Source organism: Paramormyrops kingsleyae, chromosome 6 (assembly GCF_048594095.1).
Source record: "Paramormyrops kingsleyae isolate MSU_618 chromosome 6, PKINGS_0.4, whole genome shotgun sequence".
Lineage (NCBI taxonomy): Eukaryota > Metazoa > Chordata > Actinopteri > Osteoglossiformes > Mormyridae > Paramormyrops > Paramormyrops kingsleyae.
Window position 1 is genome coordinate 13,774,938 of NC_132802.1, and position 23,802 is coordinate 13,798,739.

The 23,802-nt window shown below is 44.0% G+C and overlaps 2 long non-coding RNA genes across 2 annotated transcripts; both read left to right on the forward strand.

The window, feature by feature from the left end:
- The first annotated feature begins 1,834 nt into the window (after positions 1-1,834).
- On the forward strand, positions 1,835-7,680 carry LOC140591874 (uncharacterized). Its single transcript, XR_011992174.1, has 3 exons — positions 1,835-2,071; positions 6,899-6,990; positions 7,527-7,680. It is a non-coding gene; the product is annotated as an uncharacterized lncRNA (long non-coding RNA).
- Positions 7,681-7,702: 22 nt separating this feature from the next.
- Positions 7,703-23,205, forward strand: LOC111855656 (uncharacterized). Its single transcript, XR_011992175.1, has 4 exons — positions 7,703-7,853; positions 9,130-9,366; positions 9,479-9,577; positions 19,091-23,205. It is a non-coding gene; the product is annotated as an uncharacterized lncRNA (long non-coding RNA).
- The last annotated feature ends 597 nt before the right edge of the window (positions 23,206-23,802 follow it).

Genomic DNA, 23,802 nt, shown 5'->3' on the forward strand with positions numbered 1-23,802 from the left:
CTAAGCCTGTGTGCCTGTAATCAGAAGGATGCCAGTTCAAACCCAGCCTTAGCATGTCTGCGGGTCCTTGAGCAAGGCCCTCAATCCCCAGCTCCCTGGGCACTGCTACAGGTGGCTGCCCTTCGCGGGCAGTTTACTGTATGAAAAAGAGCAAGTTGAGGGAGGCGTAAAGACAATTTCCCCAAGGGGATCAATATAGTATTGATTATTATTATTATTATTATTATTATTATTATTAAAGCGTATGGGAGGAGTATTTTAAGGCTTAAATCAGGGGTGTCAAACTCAATCGGACAGGGGACCAAGTACACTTTAGGTCGCGGGCCAAACAGGATAAACATTTATTGAACAGACTAAAATTAACGTTTTTTTGTGCATAAATATGAATCAAAACAGACAAGATACAATATTATTCCAAAATAAATAAACTTTAACTTAAAATATTTTGCTCTCCATAAAAATATCTCCTGCCAAAATTATACAAATTCAAAATATGAATATGCTGCAAAAAACCTGAAAATATAAACAAAAATTGTGCTTTTAAGTGAAAGTTAGAATAATAACAAATCAAAACATTCAATTTTCTTTGCTCTTATGCCATTCTGTCAGAGTTGGATGCTTGGCACCTTTTCTTGGTAACAAGTTCGTTTATGTTTGGGGTATAAGGTTCCGTGTTGTGGAGATTCTCTCTCAGCCACATTAGCTCCACAAACAAGACACACGGGTTTACCGGCAATGTCAGTATGCATATACTCAGCCTCTCCCCGGTTTTGAAAGGCTCTGTTTTCAGAATCAACCTTTCTCTTGCCCATTGTTAGGGGCTAGCTTTGACCTTAAATTAGGGTTGTATACATCAACAGACGCTTGATTGATCTGACGTAATTGATGCGGGAATGATCGCAGGTAGTCTATCGTTCGGTAAGGCAGCTGTTGCGCTGCATTATGGGATTTGTCCTTTGCATGTTATCGACGCTTCATATCGCCGGGCCATTAAAAAAAAGATATATAAAATGATCTTGCGGGCCAGGTGTAATTTTACACCGGGCCGGATGTGGCCCACGGGCCTTGAGTTTGACACATGTGGCTTAAACTATTAAAAAATTGTTTATCTATATGGTCTTTCTATATTGCGGATTTTCACCTATCGCTGATGGGTCTGGAATGTAACTTCTGCGGTCGGCGGGGGAATCTCTGTAGCCCAAAAAGAACCTTTCTATGGGTTAGGGTGTGTCCAAACTTTTCACTGGAATTGCATTTCTCGTATCTGCTCTGAAAGGGGGCCCACTTTCAACACTCCCACACTAAGTTTCCACCGCGCTCTGAAGGACGCTGCGAGACTTTGTTGAATCGGAACCTGAGGGTGTTGACAAGGTAACCCAAGTCCAAAGGGACACCGAGCAGTCCATATTTTTGCACCCTCCCACATGGACCATCCGAGGGGGGGGGGGTCCTTGAGAACAGATTTGGGAAACAGGTCTAGAACACAGGAGTGAGAAAGAATGACTGCTTTCTGACCTGTACGCGTACGTTTGGAGAGCAGCTGGAAGGGGCTTGCAGGTCTGTGGTTTGCCTTAATAAACTGCAGCGTTAAAGAGGAAATGCAATGACAAAAATTGGTCACCTGCTTGTTTTTCAGCAGCTCAGCTGGTCTGAGTAGCTGTGTTTATCACTATATCGCATCCAAATGTTTCTTTTAAAAATAACACGACAGAGAATTGTGGCAGGAAGTCAAGCACCCCCACTCATCAACATCAAAAAACCGAATATGCATGTCGGACCAAGTTTTTTTTAACTGAACCATCGCAGTGGGCTAGCAGCAAAGACTGTTCATCCGGCCTTTTTTCCATGACTGCTGAAACCAGGGTATACTTTGGGTGCAATGCCTGTCCATCGCGAGACGCATACTCACCCATAGTGACAGCGATTTAGAGGCTCCGATAAGCTGCACAACTCTGGACTGGAGGAGGAAACCCACACAGACACAGTGAGAACGTGCTAAGTCTTCATTCACAGAGCTGATGGCAGGAACTGAACCCACAGTGCTGGAGATTTGACACCGCAGTGCTATAAGGTAATGCTCACCATTGACTTAATTTTGTCTTTGTGCATCTACAGAATAGGATTCTGTTCTTGAATCTGCACCGTTTTGTATAAGAAACTTCTGTATTGCATCCTTTGACTACTTCCTCCTTTTGCTGGGACAAGCCGTCTCTGTCCTTCCATTCGTTTTCTATACCTGCTTGTCCCATTCAGGGTGACAGGGGCCTGGAGCCTCTCCCAGAAGCTACAGACACAAAGCAGAAAATTATCCAGGATGGGGTGTCTACCCTTTGCAGGGCATGCACACTGTTCACACCTATGGACCATTTCGTACCTCCAATTCACCTTAGCATCTTTGGGCTGCAGAGGAAAGCCCCACAACCCCATGGGGAGAATATGCAAATTCCACACACACACAGCTGGTATGGAGATGTTGGCCCTGGTCTCAGAGGTGTGAGGCAACAGTTCTAACCAATGCGCCATTGTGCCGCTTTTGGACCCTGCCTGGAAATAAACAATGTTCTCTACCCTGCAAAAATACTGTATTAACCCCCCGATAAATCTAATAAATGATCATATTTATCTGTATTACAAGTGACATACATGCATATTTTTCCTGTCAGTATTTTTATGGGAAACTCACAGTCCCTCACAGGATGCATTTACAAGGACGTATAACTCTTGCATGCATGTAAATGGATGTGCATTTGCGTGCAAATATGTCTTGAATTGAAAATCTCACTCCAGCCAGTTGACTGAAGTTGTCAACCCAGATGCAGCAGACCACGATCGCTCTGCATAGAGAAACACACAGATATGCAGCATCGCTTGTCATTTAGCACTGAGCGAGCACAGTGCGCGGTTCCAAAGGTGCCACAACGAATCCCTTGCTGTTGCTAATCACTGGAAGTTTGTTAAACTTGATGGTAGAAAGAGACCAGATTGGGTGGATTTTTTTCTTTTTTATAGGAGTACAATATATACCGATGAATCATTTCTAAATAATTTAATTTATTCTTTCGGTGTATTTTCCACAGTACAAAAAGTCTACTTATAATTATTATAGATACTTAATTAGTGCCCATATGGAAATTCTCTTTACACCTCCCCCAGCAAGCTGGCCACAAAGGGAGCTGGTGGTTAAGTGTGTTGTGCAAAGACTCACAGATGTGCTGAGGCCTGAGCTCGAAACAACAATCTTCTGATCGCAGGCACAGAGGCTTAATCCACTGAGCCACACGCTGCCCTATTTGTCAGCAAATAGTATGTTCATATTTGTATTAAAAAACATGTTACAAAGAGTTTTATTGAATGGTGTAATGTGAGTTTTATACATTGTAATCCATAAAGATGTTTCATTTGTATATTTAAGATAGGATCTGCAAGTTAGGATGTTCTGTTTTTCACAATCCTGTAATAGTCACAATAAAGAGCTATCTTGTCTTATAAAGCTCTATCTTATCTTATAATATTGCCCCAGGATGGGACAGACAAAATGCAGTTATGAATTAATTCAATCGACTAGGCAGGATTGATCTGTTGTGACTTAGTTTGCAATGTAACCAATTTGTTTAGAGCTGGGGGGCCCCACTGAATTTGATGGGTGACTTTGACAGAACATTTAAATGGATGCTGGTATCATTTCAATAACAATTTAAATAGTCGTTAAATTGCCATCTAAATGATTATTTATCTATATGTCATTTAAACTTTTAATTTAAATAAACATTATAGTGCATTATATTATAGTGCAAAGTTTCACTAAAACATTTTTACTTTGTCATAAAAAAACAAAACTTAGCAAGCATTGTAATTTTAATGATTGTTTCTTCTCAAAGTTATCTAGTATAGGTTTAAAAATCAGTTTAAAGTTTAGCACTGCTGTTTTGTATAATCATTTTCACCCTTGCTGTTTAAATCACTCCTAAATGCAATTGTGAGAAATTTATTTATTTATAACTCCTTTTTTGTTTTATAATAATTCCAATATTTTTTACCGCGGTGGACGAGAGGGTAGCCTCCCTTCGCCTTCGGGTTGGGGGACGGGTCCTGACTGTTGTTTGCGCTTATGCACCAAACAGCAGTTCAGAATACCCACCCTTTTTGGAGTCCTTGGAAGGGGTGTTGGAGAGCGCTCCTCCTGGGGACTCTCTTGTTCTGCTGGGGGACTTCAATGCTCACGTGGGCGATGACAGTGAGACCTGGAGGGGCGTGATTGGGAGGAATGCCCCCCCCGATCTGAACCCGAGTGGTGTTTTGTTGTTGGATTTCTGTGCTCGTCACGGATTGTCCATAATGAACACCATGTTCAAGCATAAGGGTGTCCATATGTGCACTTGGTACCAGGACACCCTAGGCCGCAGTTCAATGACCGACTTTGTGGTCGTGTCATCGGACTTGCAGCCACACGTATTGGACACTCGGGTGAGGAGAGGGACGGAGCTGTCAACTGATCACCACCTGGTGGTGGGTTGGCTCCGCCGATGGTGGAGGAAGCCGGTCAGACCTGGCACACCCAAGCGTATAGTGTGGGTCTGCTGGGAACGTCTGGCGGAATCCCCTGTTAGAAAGAGCTTCAACTCCTACCTCCGGCAGAACTTCGCCCATGTCCCGGGGGAGGCGGGGGACATAGAGTCCGAATGGGCCATGTTCCGCGCCTCCATTGTGGAGGCGGCTGACCGGAGCTGTGGCCGTAAGGTGGTCAGTGGCCATAAGGTGGTCGTGCCTGTTGCGGCAGCAATCCCCGAACCTACTGGTGGACACGGTGGTGAGGCATGCCATCGAGCGGAAGAAGGAGTCTTATCGGGCCTTTTTGGCCTGTGGGACTCTGCAGGCAGCTGATGAGTACCGGCAGGCTAAGCGGAACGCAGATTCAGCAGTCGCTGAGGCAAAAACTCGGGCATGGGAGGAGTTTGGCGAGGCCATGGAGAACGACTTCCGGACAGCTAGAGGAGATTCTGGTCCACCATCCAGCAGCTCAGGGCGGGAAGCGGTGCAGCATCAACACTGTTTATGGTGGGAATGGGACACTGCTGAGTGCTGACCTCAGCTCGGGATGTTGGAATACTTTGAAGACCTCCTCAATCTGACCGACAAACCTTCAAATGAGGACTTGGGGGTGGACTCACCTATCTCTGGGGCGGAGGTCACTGAGGTGGTTAAAAAGCTCCTAGGTGGCCGGGCCCAGGGGTGGATGAGATCTGCTCGGAGTTCCTCAAGGCTCTGGATGTTGTAGGGCTGTCTTGGTTGACACGCATCTGCAGCATCACGTGGACATCGGGGACGGTGCCTCTGGATTGGTAGACTGGGGTGGTGGTCCCCCTCTTCAAGAAGGGGGACCGGAGGGTGTGTTCCAACTATAAGAGGATCACACTCCTCAGCCTCCCTGGTAAGGTCTATTCAAGGGTCCTGGAGAGGAGGGTCCGTCAGATAGTCAAACCTCGATTCAGGAGGAGCAGTGTGGTTTTCGCCCTGCCCGTGGAACAGTGGACCAGCTCTATACTCTCGGCAGGGTCCTGGAGGGTGCGTGGGAGTTTGCCCAACTAGTCTACATGTGCTTTGTGGACTTGGAGAAGGCATTCAACTGTGTCCCTAAGGGAATCCTGTGGGGAGTGCTCCAGGAGTATGGGGTGCAAAGCAGTGAAATATGAAAACTAGTTTAAATTACTGTAATGTCACAGAATAGAGCCAGAGGTATTTCTTCTGATTTGTTCTTTGGCGCCCCCTAATCAAATGACGGCCTAGGCAATCGCCTATGTCGCATATAGGGTAAGCCAACTCTTTAGCTATATAATTTTTGGCCTCTCTTATGCCCCCCCCCCTCCACATAAAAAATCCCAGTTTCCCTGAGTATACAAAATTGGAGTGTTCTCCCAAATGTCACAGATATGTTGTTGGATGGCCCAACTCACTCCTGGGGACTCCCCAGCCATTCCATGTATTTGGTAACCAACAGCTTATTTAAATGGTTAACTTAATTAGTAAATTAACTTCATGAGGTATTAAATCCCCATAGTGGGTGAGTTCAACAAATGAGTGAATATACTGGGTGGTAAGCCACAAACACTGGGGGGGACTTTCAGAGATGCTTCGAAATGGCAAAGCTGACGCACTTTTACGGTGCATTGAGACATAATTTCCTTAAGCTGCCTAAGTCTTGAACACATTACCGTGTAGGTTTGATTACTCAGCCTGAGATAGATGTTGTCTCATTGTCATGAGGTCACACTTCCTGAACCCTGATTAATCATAAGAAAATTTATGAATGCCAAATAAAAATACATGAATTGGTACATCAATACAAAGCTATAGTCAATTACTTTAATGTTTTTATTTTGCCATGTGCTCTCAGTTACACCAACAATGAGCTGGATATAATTTTATTAATGTAAATGTTTGTTGCAATGATCAATTAAAACACCAATATCTCTTGTGTACTAACATCCTGTTGAAACAGATACACAATTGCTTTGTGGGTATTTTATAGGTTACCATCTAAAGGGACAAGTGTGGACCAATAAGGTACTTTGTGGTTTTCTTGTAGAAAGAGCAGCAAACCTGTGAAAAACAACAACTGAAAGTGGCACACTGGTGGTGCCTATCAGCCCGCCTGTAGTTATACCCCCAGAAGCCCCCCCAAAGGCTCACTACACTCAATACTGTCACGCAGAAATATTACAAGAGCTCAGAGTAAGATCCTCACATACCTTCCCTGTATCGTGTTACGGTACAAAAACGAAAGAAAAATCTATGAACTTGCTTTTAATTTTCCTTCCTCTGTTTGAGAGATGTACTTCTCCAATGGCTGTCGGTCCTGTGGGTGTCTGGTTTCACAGGAAGTTGTATCTTTTTAAACTAGAGCGCTGCCTGCTTCAGGGTGTGAGATTACAATGGGATTTACACAGACCTGCGTCGCCCACATCTTCCTCACGTTCTTCTTCATGTCATCAGGTAACTTTTGTGCTTTATTCTGTCTGGAGGCGTTAATTAATTTTGTGCCAATTCCTGTGCTCATTTATCCACTTAACCATGCAGTGATCTAGCTTTTCATATGGATTCTAAATAGAAAAAGTCTCTGTAAATTCTAGGAATGTTTTCTGGGTAGAAGTTTACTGTTGTTTTCCTATAATTGTTTAAAAGCTGGTCTTAATATACAGTTTCGTGTTAAATGGAGAACTTACATGATATGGAAGTGCTACATTTGTATTCTTGCAAATCATAGAAAAAAAAGCAATGAAATACTGAAATTAATAGAGGAAACTGAGAAGACAGATCCTAACAGCCTATTGGTTTTAGGAGTAATAACTGTAAAGCTACATCACTGTTGTGTGCTATTTTTTACCATTTTTAACTTTTTGGTTAGTCTTCACTATTTTGAACTTTTGATAATTCTTTATGTCCTCTGCATGGTCACTGTTCTGTATATAAATCTTCTGTATCATATTTTATAATATTTCAAACAGCTGTGATTCTCTTTATTCACACAGATGCTGAGGGCATCATCACCATCAAAGCAAGCAAAGGGCAGAAGATCCCTCTCCACTGCAATGTATCTGAGGACAGTCTTAATAAAACATATGCTGTCAACTTGAGGAAGAATGGAACCTCTACAGTCCTCTGTTATTACCGTGTGTCAAACAATACCATCACTTCCTGGAATTGTGGACCCCGTTATGTGATCGAAGGACGACCTCTGCAACTTTACTTAACAAATGTCAGCTTCAGTGACTCTGGTGTCTACAACTGCTCTGTGACAAAACTCGTTCCCCCAACAGGCGAGGAGAAATTCTGTTTGGTGGATCTTACAGTACAAGGTAATCCAGTGTAGATGTTTTCTCTGATGATTTTGTGCACAACAGCTTAATTTCTCATTGGTAATGAAAATGCATGTTGGCAAAACTATAATTCACTATGAAATGGGATGTGAGAGATTCATGCGCAACTGACCACCAGAGCACATTCTTGTATGGTATCATATCAGGATTCTCTACAGAAGAATGCAGTTTTTATTCACAGAATAATCCATCCCATAGCTGCTTATGCAGTGTTTCTAATCCCGGTCCTCGCGGACCCATAGATGGTTCACGTTTTTGCTCCCTCCCATCTCCCTGCCAGACAGTCCACATTTTTGCTTCTACCGGGCACTGGGAGGAAGCAAAAACATGGATCAGGTCCCCGAGGAAGCAGATTGGGAAACACTGCAGTGGAGCATCGTGGTCTGTGCCTGGTGCCTATTCTAGAAAGCGTAGGGCACATGGTAGGAGAAAAACCTATAGATGTGATGTCAGTTTGTCTCAGGACACATACTAGCAATCAGAAATGTAGAGATACTGATTTTCACCATCCATTCACCACCTAACCACTTATCCTAGTCAAGGTCACAGGGTTTGGCTAATTTATGAAATTTCTACCTGCTCTGCCCTGTGCTTCTGTTTTCCGTTTTGGTAACTGGAGTGTGAGTCATGATCTAGATACGGCCAAGATGACACAGAGACCTTAAAACCCACAGTGAGTGGGATCACAGTGCGATTTCAGGTGCTGACTGGTCTAGTAAGCATCCTGTTTTCTAATGACTGATAGTGAGGCTCAAAGCTTCATCTCTCTCTGTCATAGTCAGTATCCTCAAGCAATAATTCAGCCATTAAAAAATTATTAGAACATTTATGACATCTGATAGCATTCTTGATGCTGATTGTGATTTGTGAAAGGGAAAAAATTTGTTGCTGGGATGTCTTGTATTTAGTCTGTTATTGGCTATAAATGTGGGCAGCGTGTGTGGGTTATGCTTCTGTGCCGGCCATGGGAAGGTCTCCTCGGCAGAACAGTCACTTGAGCAAAGGCCCTTAACCCTCCGAAATGCTCCAGTGGCACCAGATAAATGGCTGTCCTTGTGATCAGACCCCATATTGTGCATATGTGTGTATTAAAACACAGGACCACTAGATGGGATATGCACAAAAAAAAGCATTTGAATGCATCAGTACTTGTGGAAACGGCAAATAAAGCGACATTTCATTTTCAAAGGCTGTTCCTGATTTTTGAAATTCCCCTAAATAAAAAAAAATTGAAATATCCATCCATTGTGTCCAGGTGTCGTCATAGAAAAACTGAACACCAGTAATCAAGACTGCATGGAGCTCCTGTGTAGGACAGAAGGACTGGTTCAGAATCAGCTGACATTCCACTGGACCTGGGGCACATCTGGAAACGAATACAATGCAAGTCAGAGTCTGAAGCTGTGTAAACCTGCCTGGAGCGACTGTGACACATTTACCTGCAATGTCAGCCATAACAACACATCCTCCAGCGACACCTTCGTCTTTCTGGGTTTGTAACACTGAACGTAATTCTCCACCTACAGTTGGCTTTTGGGACTTGACCATAGATTGTGGTCGTTACTGGGACTTGACCATAGGTTGTGGTCGTTACTTTGTTTCAGAGTGTTCCACCAACATAAAGGAATTAATCATCATATTGTACATCGCAGCGCCAGCAGGAGTCATCCTCATCTTTCCGATCATCTGTTGTTGCTGTAAATGTAAGTTTCTCCTTCATTACAGTCTCAAATGTTATGCCCTTCATTTTTTTTATTTTATTATGCGTGATGTTTATCGTTCAGTATAATCATCTTCCTACCCATAATTTAAAAAAATGGTAGCTTAGTATTTGTGTAAGTTGCTGTTTGGAGTCCCAGATTTTCTTCTGATTCCAAACAGGGGCCAATATTGAATTCTATCTGCGACAGTAGAAACACATCAGATCCTCCATTTAACGTCTAATGCTTTCTGTGCTCCGTTGAGCTAATTTTGATGGCAGTGGGACAGAAAGACAGCTTGTGCAATGACCCTCGCCCCAGTGGCCATTTCGCAAATGCGATGAGGAAACGGGTTGCGTGTCTTTGCTCTCGTCTGATATCTTTTCCATAGTACCACTATTTTGCAAGGGCCAGGCTACCAAGAATGCCATTACACTGTTCTGCTTCCGAATAACCTCCAGGTTCCTGTTAATGTGGCTCCACGTAATACCACTAAAATTGGCAAACAAGATTATTTTTGACAATTTCTCTATAAACGTCTATATTTATAGAAAAGCTGAGGAATATGAAGCTATTTAAATACGGCTGATTCATCATAATAATAATAGATACTTTATTGATCCCCATGGAGAAATTCTCTTCATGCTTCCGCCGACTTGCTCTGTAGATGAAAGCAAGCCGGCCATGAAGGGCAGCCGCCCATAGCAGCACCCAGGGAGCTGGGGGTTAAGGGCCTTGCTCAAGGACCCACTGATGTACCGAGGCCGGGCTCAAACCAGCAACCTTCTGATCACAGACATGGAGGCTTAGCCCACTACACATCAGATGACTGAACACTCCGCTTATTGCACAGTCTGCAGCTGATCCCCTTTCAAATTAATGGTTTTCTATGGCAACAGGCTCTGGTTAAAACAGGCTTTTATTTTAGTTTTATACCACGGCTTAGGTAAATATTTTTTTCTTATTGATCCAAAGATGTCACGTGAATGTTATTTACAGGAGAACCTCGTTTGCTCGAATGTCTAGGTTCTCGACCATATTCTTTGGTAAAGGAATGTCTCGGTTGTCGAACGTATATTCGGCTCTCGACCAACAAACCCTTTCGCACTAAAACCTGTCTGACAAAGCACACATCTTTTTACGTATAAACAAAGGTGAAAATGCGTACGTATGAGTCAGCCTACCGCTAACACTCGCGTTTTGAACATTTCCGTCGAATTGTGCTTTGAATTTTCTCGTGATTTTTTGCTTTTCTTGCTCTTACTTTGTTTTTAAATAAGCCACCATGGGTCCGAAGAAGGTTAGATAGCAGTAAACCAAAAATAAAAGTTGTGACATCCATGATAGAGCTTAAAAGGAAAATAAATGCAAAGTTTGATAAAAGTGTTCGTCTCTCTGAGTATGGAATGACAAAATCATTTTTTTGTTTATTTTATGTATTTATGGGTTTAAAAGTTTTTATTTATGTTATAACATTAGGTATGTAGGTTTAAATAAGCAATCATTTGGGGATCTAGGATGGATTAATCAAATTTACATTATTTCGTTCGAGAACCGAGGTTTGACTATATTTTTATGTAACTGCACAGGTAGTTCCGATATTCTAATTACAGTTTTATATTAATGCATTTTAAAGTTTTAGCAAACATGTTAATATAAAAACTAGGGCTGCCAATTGATTAAAAAAGTTAACTAATTAATCGAACATTTTGCAATGAACCACAATTAAAAACTTGTTTTTCTTCTTAAGACTAAAGCTTGTTACAAAGCTTATTTAAATGTAAAATCAGTCACCAAATTAATGTAGGATAATCACAAATGACGTATATTTCAAACAATGTAGTAGGTCATGAATGAGAACAGTACAAAAAAGTGTCTCTCATTTATATCAGTGGTTCTCAACCTTTTTGCACCACGGCTTAATTCTTACCATGCCACCTCAGTCGTGACCCTATATCAAATATAGATTAAAATTAACGCTATAATCAAGCAGACATTGCACTCTGCAATTTACGCCAGTCAATGCGTAATAAATGCATTAAATTTGATTGGATATGCCAGTGAATTTTAGATTAAGCAGCTGTGGCTTGACTTCTTGTATTGATTTAGAGCAATAGTTTTGCGCTAACCAGTTGCAGACCGAAGACCCGTTTATATAGATTAATTCTAAATCTGATCGTGGATCAGAATAGGAGCTTGCTGGTATTAAAATGTTGCCATTTCCAACTCTGCCTTGTGACCCTTTCAGAACTTGCCGCGACCCAAATTTAGGTTGTGACGCATGGGTTGAGAATCCCTCACTTATATGCTTTATATGGTTGCCCCATTATGCACTGCGCGATGATGTTGTTAATTTTAATTTGCAACGAATAACGCATTTAGATTGACAGCCCTAATAAAAACCTGTGTGTTTTTTTTTTACTGATAAATAACCACTAATTCTTACCAGCATAATTTTCCTTGGTTTTCAAAACGCAAGCACCTGCTTGTTGACGATTCCTTTGGCGGCCTAACAGACTTGCCGATTCCAGTGAGTAGCCCGGCTAGACGTTTTATCCTTATAGAGATTGCAGCTTTTTTCAAAATGACATACATTAAATTACATTCTTTTGTAATTTGTGTATGTAAAATTGTTCGCCTCATTGCCTTTGTAATTCAGTTCAGTCGTGTAAATTACTACGCATCTCAATGTACCTGTCCTTTCAATACACACGGAGCTGAACAGATGTGACGCTTTAGGTAAGCTAACCATTTTATTGTTTTTAATTATTTTATTTGTATTCTTTGTAGATTTTATATTTTTCCACGGCACAAGGGCCTCAAGTAGTGCACGGCGTAGAATCATTCTTGCGCTGCGGAATCCGTTGAATATAACGGGCTACAGAGCGCAGCGTTCGGTCTGAAAACCGCTTTATACTGCTGAGCGTACGTGTGTGATTGGCTCCGCTCTAGCAACTGTTCAGCGCCCACGCTTAGCACCCCGTTCCTACTACGATCAAAGTGTTGAGGGCCTGCGCACAGCAGCTCCGCTCCCTCTACTTATGCTGTTGAGGGTCTGTGCGTGATTGGCTCTGCTCTCTCTACCCCATGGATGCAGTAGACGGTCATGACTGCTGCCTTACCTTTCTGGACCTCACTCATTCGTGGGAAGCGCTGACTGACCCGTGTCTAGCCTGCAGCATTATGCTGCTGGAGCTACACCGCCTCCGCTTGGCTGGGCTAGACCTAGATTCTGATTATCCCCTCCCCTGCCCCTTCAGGTGTGAGTGTGGGCGGTAGGAAATGGAAGGCGGCTGACCCTCATAAAGTGGTAGCGTAGAAGAAGCCTTCCTCCGGGGGCCCAGCCCGCAAGGTTTCCAAGATCTCCTTCAGGGTTGAGCAGTTGCAGGCTCAGCTGTCTGCTTTGCAGTCTACTCCAGCTGCAGGCTCCCAGGCTGTGGAGGAGGAGCACCATAATTGCCCCTCCGCCATGCCTCATCCCAGAACACGTCCACTTGCCCAGTCAGATGTGGACGCTGCATCGGTCGCCGCTTCTGAGTCCACGTGGACATGGTACACAGTGAGGAGTAGTCACAGCCTGCATGCAACCCCTCGCCCTGCTCGCTCAATGAGAGCTCTATCTCGGCATCAGCTCCTGCAGCAACTTTCATTCACAGCATGCTGAGGGCAGCTTTATCTCAGCTTCAGCTTCACTGTCTAAATGTAGAGTGCCACCGTACTGATGACATCCTGGAAAGAGCCTATAGTGCTACACATATTTAGGAAGAATAGCTAATACCCATGCACACCTAATGCTGGCCATTGCATTCCTCTCTCCCACATGCCACGGATGTGACAATGGATGACTTAATGGGCCTCTCCCTCTAGTCATTGGGTGCTGTCTTAAGATGATGTGAGGGGGATATGCAGTAGGGCTTTCGAAGGAGCAAACAGGATCACTTGGGTTCGCTTCTAAAAACGCTTTATTACAAGTAATACAAAATAACCTTGCATTAAAATCAATACCAAAATATTGGATCAAAGGCGATGCAAAATAATTCTGTATCACAAGTGATATCCAATGGTATTATAAATAATAAACAATAATAAAACCACCAATACAAGTTATTATAAGCATGTATAAAAAAGTGACAATTGAAACAATTGGTTATTGCGATAATTGATCGAATCAAAAAATTTTCACTGCAAAGCTATTCACACTCGGACGTGCCGTCATCACCTACCCTCACTCTTAGACTGGGGAGCCCGTTTCAGTCCTGGCAGGAGACCAACACGTGAGTCCTGAGAAAGTGCTGGGCGATGCGCGCTCTATCCCACGGCTGAGCTCCAACCAACACTGAGATCTCCCCCTTCTTTTATACTAAATTTAGTCACCGCGTGCGAGCAGGAGACGAGCTGGCCAGGCTCACCCCTCCCCTCAGGCAATGTGTTGTCTAATTTCCAATTTTTGTCCGGGTAAGCAGTTTGCAGCTTCAATCAGAAGTGATGAGACAAGTTTCAATAATCAATGCGTCCCCCCTCCTCCTGAGGATGGGGTGAGCATCCTACACACACTGACCACTAGGTGCAATTTCAATCAAAGATAGTTAGACAAGTATCCTTGGGCAATGCTTTCCCCTCTTCCTGCCGCTAGGCACAGCTTCAATCACAATAGGAATGAGCAGTTCTTTCTCTTCTCTTCTGAAGACTCTTCAAAAGAGAGGACAAGGCAGGTGTCTCATATACCGACCAATGGTGTGCAAAACATACTGGGTGAACCCCTCCGAAACCCAGGGACACCTGGTAAGCGTCCTTGGATACAGCAAGCATTCCAAAACAAGGATTCTTTCGCATAAGATAAGGATACTCTGAAACCAGTCATTTGTGAAAAACAAGTTATATAAGTGACCAGAAAGAGAGGGGAAAAAAAACATGCCTTTGCAGTATAACCTTAATACAATAATATTATAGGTGAATCATGGACGACGTATCTGAATCTCAGGATGATCAGTCCATACACGATCAGAATTAATTCACACTTCAATCACCTCATATGTATGACAGTAACAGGACAATGATTAATTCTAGACAACGTAGTGGTCCGTAAGTGCGTCCTAATACAGGTGCCATTGCTGACAAATGTGGACGAGCCTTGGGCTTTCTCATACAGGCCAGGGGGCAGGTATGGCTGGCCCAGTCTCTGCTGTCCAACCCATTACAGAACAGTTTGAGGACCTTGCCCTTGGTCCTGGACCAGACCTTTGGCCCAGCAGCAAAAGAGGCTTTTGAGTGCTGTGTGCTTGTCTCTGAGACCCGCAACCCTCTCATGGGTCAACATTTAGGCGCCCTACCAGGGACCCTCTTTCCAGGCACCAAGACCACACATCCTGGCTTCATACTGTCTCCCATCATGGCCCAACCCTGTGTCTTACTCAGCCTCAGCCCTTGACCAGCCGGAGTCACGCCCCGGCTCAGCGGCAGTAATCTGTCCACCATGTTACCCACCCCTTTAGGCCTATGGGGCCCCTCCCTAACGGTTCCCCTCCAAGCACACTAAAACAGCTGGTCAATGCCATTGGGGTTGACTCTTCGGGTTAGACGGGGAGCCAGTTTACCACCGCCCACTCAACCAACCTCGAATCACTGGCTTTTACACATACTTGCAAAGGGATATCTCCTCTAGTTCAGCTGTCAACCTCCTCTACATGCCATGCTGCAGCCCACACTGGTCCGCAACCCAGGTCAAATACAGACTCTTCAGCTGGAACTTCTCAAGCTCTTACAAAAGGGTGCGATAGAATGCGTGGACCAACAGGCTCAGCTGACTGTGGCTCCACCTACTTCCTTGTCAGGAAGAAGGACAGCAGCTTCAGGCCCATTCTCGATCTGAGAGGACAGAACCAGTATCTCAAGTACCTGCCATTCTGGGTGCTCTGCACAAGGGAATGCACTCAGGCAATCATGCTGAGTGCATGGTTCATCTTGATCGACCTGCAGGACGCATATTTTCATGTTCCTGTTGCCCAGGAACACCGATGCTTCCTGCGGTTTGCCTATCAAGGGCAACTTTACCAGTGCCTTGTTTTCCCATTTGGTCTCTCCCTAGCTGCACGTGTATTCACACGTTGAGTTAAGATAGCCCTAGTCCCCCTACAATACAGGGGTATGTTGGTCTTGCTGTACCTTGACGACTGGCTCCTTGTTGCATCTTCTGCACAGCAGGTGGCCTCGAAGACCCAGCAGTTTGTGTGGCATATGACAGCCCTAGGTTTTACCATCAACTGAGAGAAGTGCTCCCTTCTTCCCTCCCAGAGTTTATCGACATAAATGCTGGCCTCTCTTACTCCAGCCAGACGGCTTACGCTCAGGACAACCCTGGCACAATTCCACAGGGGCCGTCACTTGACTTATCTAACTGTACTTCGCCTGGTGATGTTGCTGGCTGCTTCAACATCACTTGTGCAGCTCGACCTCCTCCATCTCCATCCCTTTCAATGCGTCTGAGATCCATGCGGTTGTTTCCAGTACAACACAGGCACGCTCATATCTGGATTTCTCACAGTTGCATCAGGGCACTGCTGCTTCGGCGTCACAAAAGTCTCCTCCAGCGGGGAGTACCCTTGGGATCCCTGCCAGCATGGAAAGAGGTGGTGACAATGGATGCATCACTTCTAGGATGGGGGAGGGTGTCTGGAACCTTCATGGTGTGCAGGGCACCTGGGGGCCAGAGCTGCGCTTGCAGCACAGAAATCTGCTGGAACTGATGGTTGTTTGCCTGACATTTCAGCATGTCAAAGCTGTACTGACCAGGAAACATGTGCTGCTTTGGACCAACAACACCTCTGTGGTGTTCTTAATAAATTTCCAAGGGAGTATGAGGTCCAAATGGTGTCTAGTCCTGACAGGTGGAAACTAATTTCTGTGTGGTGTTTGGATCTGAAGTCTTGCCTTGTTTCTTTGGTACTTGAGTTTCTTCAGGGATTATTGGATTCTGTTTGGAAACCCATAGAGTCCGCTTTCTTCTAAAACCACCAACCCACTTGGCAGAGGTTACAGCCAATGAAAAGGTAAACTCCATGCCTTGTCTGTCAGTCCTCAGTGCATGCGTTGGGGCCCTGAGGACAGTTCTGTCACTCTGTCTCCTAACCCTGTGTTTCTGCGTAAGGTCCTGAACCCTCAGGTTAGTAATAGGCCCCTTTCCTTAGCAGCCTTTGCTGCTGGAGCTAGCCGTACATGAACCTGTGTAGGTATTATGGCACTATGCTGCTGTTAGTGCAACCTGGTCTACCTCGGACTAGTTGTTTGTCTGCTTTGGTAGGCAGAACAAGGAGTCTCCACTCTCCAAGCAGTACCTTTCCCACTAGATCACAGATACTATCTCTGTGATATCCAGCCCCTGCTTCAATTGAGGGTCACTCGTCCCAGGCCATGGCATCTTAAGCAGTGCTCTTCTGAGATTTGCTCTGCAGCGATATGATCTTCGCCCAGCACCTTCACCAGGTTTTACAGCCTAAATGTGGCATCGCTTCCATCGCCACCTGTTGCCATGTTCCTACTGTCCTACCTGTGTCTGGGTATGCTTTCTCGTGACATACATTGGCATACGTCCTCCACTAGTCTTTCAACTGCCCTCTAGTGGTCTGGAAAGACTGAAATAGAATGTTGGTTATGCATGTAACCGTGGTTCTGTGAAGCTGTGGAAGACTGCCAGAGTCTCTGGTAACTCAGAAGGGCGAGAATAACTGTTGAGACCATAATTCCGCACGCCCACTGGGTAATATACCTACCGGCTAGACTGTATTTGAAGGAGCGTTTGAAATGAGACAGTCTTGTCGCATTGCTGTGACACATTCGGTCCTGGAATGCAGATTTAGAAGGATACAGCCCCTGAATTCACACACAATGTGTCCTCCTTTTGCCACTCAATGGATCCTTCATAGTCCAACACATCTCTAGATTCGTAGTGCAGAGGTATAGTTGGTGTCCTGGCTAGGCGATAGGAGTGATACTTTGTGACTCAAGGGAAGGGACTGGAACAGCTGGTGACACAAATACAAAATTATCCGTAGCCCAGACAATCCCATTTGACGATGCTTTCTGTTTGACCTATACAACCCCTGAATTCAAAAACAGCCATCAGCATACCAGTATAAATACTTGCAACGGTGTTGGCTCGACACAGAAATATAAATCTGCTCTTAGTCTCTATTCCAGACTAGCGTTGTGTCCGAATTCTGAGGCTGCATCATTCAAAGGATGCGGTCCATGTGGCCTTTGTAGTCTGCGTCCTTCGAAGGTCTGCACAATGTTTCTTGGGATCTGAGCAAAAGAATAGTGCATTTCTAGGCCGCATCTGAATGGCATTTCAGCTGCATTTGAAGGGGCCTTCAAAATGCGACAGCGTTGTCGTGCCACTGTGACCTGTTCGGTCTTTGAATGCAGCCTTAGATGGAAGCATCCCCTGAAGTCACACACACTTCTGGGGAGGTGCTTACGAGGACAGCTTGCTGATTGGTTGACCACAAGCACCACTGCTAACTTGGATATTACACAGGGAAAATAGATCTAATAGTGGAACCAAAATTGAACAGATGGAATTATTTTTGTGCTTCAGTTACATTTAATGAATACATTTTGCTTGCATCTCCATATTTCTGCATTGAAAAATTTGACCGATAACCAATATACTTCTGTCTAATTTTGCTAATGCTGCAGGTGAAACTTGCAGTGCTTCTTAAAGGAATTTCTTACACTGTTTTGTATTCTGTGAAACCAAAAGATCGATCTGCCAGTCAGATTTAATAATGATGTGGGTCATATGAATAAAATATAAATAAAAGGATGTATCCTGTTTTGATTGTGGTCATTCTCTTTCTCGGTCAACCATTCTTCAAATCCATCAAATTCTTGTTCTTATGCAGTCTTTGGTCCCACTTCTTTCTGCCTTCTTGTTACGTTTCCCCTGGCCAATGAATGATGGAGGTTCAATTGCATCACTGAGTGGAAACTCCAGCTGGTTTGGCAGTATATTACCAGTAAAGGAACAAATGACTCTCTACGCCCCTGTGCCAAATGTTTAATATATAATCCAATTTTTAAGAGTCTGAGAGTCCATTTCACCTTTTTTTTTGGTTGTGTAGTTTTATTTTTATTATATATATTTTTTATTTAGCATGTTTAGATTTTTGATATTCCAATGCCAATGTCTGAATATTCTTAAGAATTAAAAGGTCATTGCTCTTTGCAAGGATGTACTTGCATCATTCTGTTGTTTTAGACAGAATGGGCATTTATATCTTGTGGCTTTTGTACTCGGTTGCACCCCTAGTCTCTGCAGTAGAGCGGCTTCACCATAGACCCTAAACCCGCTGCTAAATAAATAAAATGTAAATCTAAATATATATATAAATATATAACATACTGTGCAAATATCTTGGAATACTCATTTTTGGTGCAATTGATTAATAATCAACAGAACTGCAGTGAGTCTGTTGTTCTCATGTATGAATTGATTGTTCAAATGATTGCTTCCTCCAGATCGGAAGAGAAAAAAACAAGAAAACACGACCACAGTTTTCAGCAACAAGATCTATGAGAACTTCAGCTTCAGTGGTCCTGGACCGACGACAGACTCTGTGAAACAGGAGGAATGCATTTATGAGAATTAACTGTTGATTCACTATCTATAGCTATTTCTGAAATATAGTGATTGATACTTTGTATCACTCCAGCTCATCCCTGCCTCATGATAGCACTTTACATGGACCCAGGTGGACTTCCACTATGACGAGACCTGAGACCTGTTGGACGCAAATGATCTGGGTCAGTCTTGTCTTGTCATGTGACTGGGTGGTAAGCTTAGCATTTCACCCAGTTTCTGTGGGAACAGCATTGTTCTTTCTGGGGCCCCAGCCAAAATGTCACCTCCCCCTCCGCCCCCGCCCCGCAGATGTTTCTAAAACTAAATATATTGTGGTTAGCAGCCGCCTGTATCCTAAAGCGAGATTTGTTAGTTGGCCGGATAACTTGTCAGATTTAAGGTACCCCAGCTGAAATGAACTTAATTACTTTTAGCCTGGACTACCTTAAATTTGACAAATTATCTGGCTAATTAACACATTTTAATTCGTGATGCAGGCCCCAGGGGGTCTCGGGCAAGTGCATGGTTTGAGTGGCAGTAAACACCACTGCCGGGCTTCTGAACATGATGCAAAAAAGATGGATGGGTTGATGGACTGATAAATACACCTCAGTGGCCAATTCCAAATAGCAAATCATTTGGTTGCAACATACATACGTACCTACAGCACACAGATGGGGTTTATAGTCATTCCGAGAACATGGGGGTAATATGCTAGGGAATGAAATGAAGTACTGAGGTCCCGTGAACAGCACTATAGTCTGTTATTCCGGTTAGCCAGAGTTCTGCGGCCAGACACTTCTCATTCACTAGGTACACCTGCTTGCGACTGTAAACAGTGTGCTGCTGCGAAATAGCAAATCATTAGGGTGCAACATACTTACCTACCTTACAACATACATGCAGCACACAAACTGGGTCAAACTGAGGTATTGTTACTATTTGGTTAACGACTAAAGCAGCTAAGAACCCTGATTTAATTATTCTGAATGTGGTTTGACTGTTGGTATCAGATGCTCCAGCATCTCATTAACAGCCATCCTTCTTGGGATTTTCACACAATACATTGTCTGGAGTTTACAGTGAACAAAAAAAAGTGGTTTCTCTGAAACTAGCTAGATGCATCTTACAAAGTAGCCACTGAATAGAATAGAATAGAATAGAATAGAATTCAACTTTATTGTCATTGCACATGTCACAAGTACCTGGCAACGAAATGCAGTTTGCATCCATCCAGAAAGTGCTTTAGCCATAATATTTGCAAAATATATATTAGCAGTAATATAGATATATAAATATATTTAAAAAATGGGTCTATTATAGATATTAGGGTACAAAAATATGAGTCTATTACGGGTATGTTACAATGTACACGGTATAAAGGTATGTTATGAATATGCTATAACTATAATACAAGTTATAAACAGTTGTAGAATTATAATTTCCGTATTGTACAAAAATGATTGTTTATACAGCATTTACAGTAGTGCAGTTAGGTCAGGAGGCAGAGTTCAGGAGTCTGACAGCTGTAGGGAAGAAGCTGTTCCGGTACCGGGTGACTTAGTCTGGAGACTCCTGTAGCGCCTCCCAGAGGACAGGAGGTTGAAAAGTCCATGTGCTGGATGACTGGAGTTTTTGATGATTTTCCCAGCCCTATTCAGACACCGCTTCCTGTAGATGTCGTTTATGGCAGGAAGTGGTGCTCCGCCGATGCGCTGGGCAGTTTTCACGACCCTCTGCAACGCCTTCCGGTCCGAGGCAGAGCAGTTCCCATACCAGACTATTATACAGTCGGTCAGGATGCTCTCGATGGTGCAGCGGTAGAAGTTCACCAGGATATCTGAGGACAGGTGGTTCTTCCTCAGAGTCCTCAAGAAGAAGAGGCACTGGTGAGCCTTCTTGACCAGCTTGGAGCAGTTGATCGTCCAAATGAGATCCTCGGAGATGTGGACACCCGGGAACTTGTAGGTGCTCACACGCTCCACAGCCGTCCCTTTAATGTAGATGGGTGGATGTGGGTCAGCATTCCTCCTGTAGTCCACGATGAGCTCCTTGGTCTTCTCGGTGTTAAGCAGCAGGTTATTGGTGTCGCACCACTCAGCCAGACGACCCACCTCCTCCAAGTAGGCGGCCTCACCGTTATCATTGATGAGGCCAATCACCGTGGTGTCATCTGCAAACTTAATGATGGTGTTGGAACCATTGGCAGGTCTGCAGTCGTGGGTGAAGAGGGAGTAGAGGAAAGGGCTCATCACACAGCCTTATACACTATACGGGCAAAAGTATTGTGGGACATCTTTTGATCATTGAATTTAAGTGTTTCATTTAGACCCATAAAATCAAGCACCTAGCTGGTCAGGTTGACAAACATTTGTGAAAGAATGAGTCGTTCTGATGAGTTCAGCAAATTCAAGCACGTTACTATCATAGGATGCAACTTTTGCAATAAGTCATTTTGTGCAATTTCTCCCCTGCTAGATATTCCACAGTCAACTGCATGTGGTATTATTATGAAGTGGAAGCATTTAGGAACAACAGAAACTCAGCGACAAAGTGGGAGACCATATATAGAAACAGATCGAGTGAGGTTGCTGAGTGCTGAGGTGCATAATTTATAAAAGTCCCTGATGCTCTGTTGACTCACTAACTGCAAAATGTCCTCTGGCATTAACCCCAGCACAAAAAGCGTGCACTGGGTGGTTCTGTGGTCGAGCAGCTGCATGCAAGCCTCACATGCCCAAGTGCAGTGCCAAGCCGCCAGTGAACAAATCACACTTCTCTGTCTAGCGGTCTGATGGACAAGTCTGGGTTTGGCGGATGCCAGGAGAACGTTACCTGCCTGAATGCATTGTGCCAACTCTAAAGTTTAGTGGAGGAGGGATAATGGTATGGGGTTGTTTTTTAGGGGTGAAGGGAAATCTTAATGATTCAGCACACCAAGATATTTGGGACAATTCCATGCTTCAAAATTGGTGGGAAAGCTTGGGGAAGGCCCTTCTCTGTTCCAGCATGATTGTGCCACAGTGCAGAAAGTAAGGTCCATAAAGACATGGTTGGCTGAATCTGGTGTTGAAAAACTTGACTAGCCTGCACAGAACCTCATCCTCATCAAACACCTTTGGGATGAACTAGGATGAAGATTGCGAGCCAGGCCTTCACGTCCAACATCGGTGCCTGACCTCACAAAAGCTTTTCTGGATGAATGGGCAAAAATTCCCACAGACACACTCTGAAATCTTTTTGGAAAACCTTCCCAGAAGAGAGTGGCGGCTGTTATAGCTGCAAAGGGGGGACCAGCTCTATATTGATACCTATGGATTTAGAATGAGGTGTCATAAAATTTCCTGTAGGTGTAATGGCAGGTGTCACAACAAAACAGGCAGATGTTGTACAGTTTTACCACCATTAAATATTTAATTTTATATGTTAATTTTGTTACTTGAATGCAGGCCTTGATTTTGGTTAATTTTCACAAAGCACAGAAAACAGTGACCAATACAGGAACAGCTGCTGTTTTCCAGCAAATTCCACAGAAGTGATAATTTCACCATCCTTCTCACAGGAAGGCAAAGAAACATATACAATGTTTATGAGCTACCAGCCTCCTGTGAGCAGAGTTGCTTCTGGAAGGTTGGGCCAGAAGGACCGGAAATGTGAGAAGGCCACAGTCTCCAGTCAGGAAGTGGTCCTGACCTGTGCTGCTCCCAGCTTAACACCTACAGCTTATGGCTTTGGATGGTGAGGGAGACCCTGTTGGAATGGAGAGCCCTGAACAAGTGGTTAAGGCCCTTTTGTGCTTTGCTGTTCATTTTGTCAGATTTTTTGGCATCTGAAGTGATGGATTCCATTAACAACGGCGACCAAACCATCAACTTGGGTATTTCAATGTCTGTTCATGTACATTCTTGTTCCCTTTTGTTTTGTGAAACAACTGAGAAACACAACGTAGCGCCACTGCTCCTTAGGAACACATGTGAAGTCAGGAATCAATAAAATCAAAATGGCACCTTAATTGTCAGGTACTTGCGTGTGTGGTGGGGGGGGGTGTCATTTGGGAGATTAGTGTCCCTGGAAAAGAACATCCAGATGTTATCAGTTGTCCAACACACGTCTGCTAACAGTTGACTTCAGGAAAAGGAGGTTTAGGCATAATCAGTGAGACTAATTGGGGCACCTTGACCAAGTGGTTCAAAACATCTACTCTCCTTCCTGACCTTATGGTTTGTCAGGTGGTACAATAGCTCAGTTCTGTGTATCTCCACATGTGCTATGTTATGGACCTTGGTTAGGTAAGTGAGGTACGGGTATATGTGGCTTTTATTACAGAATTCTGCTCCTGGGAAGCTCCTGCCCACCTGCATCCTGAGCACCAAGGACATCGATTGGTTAATTGTAACTGGCCCCGCCTCCAGGAGGCTATTAACCAACTATAGAGACCTACAGCCCCCCCTTGCCTTGCTGCTCTGTGCTCTATGATTTTCTGTGCGCACATGTATTTAGTTTGACCTGCTTGATCACAGCTTCTGCTCCAGAAAGCTCACTGGTTATCTATACCTGTTCAGGATATAATTGTCCTTAACTGTCCATTGACAGAAGTTAGTTGTTTAGC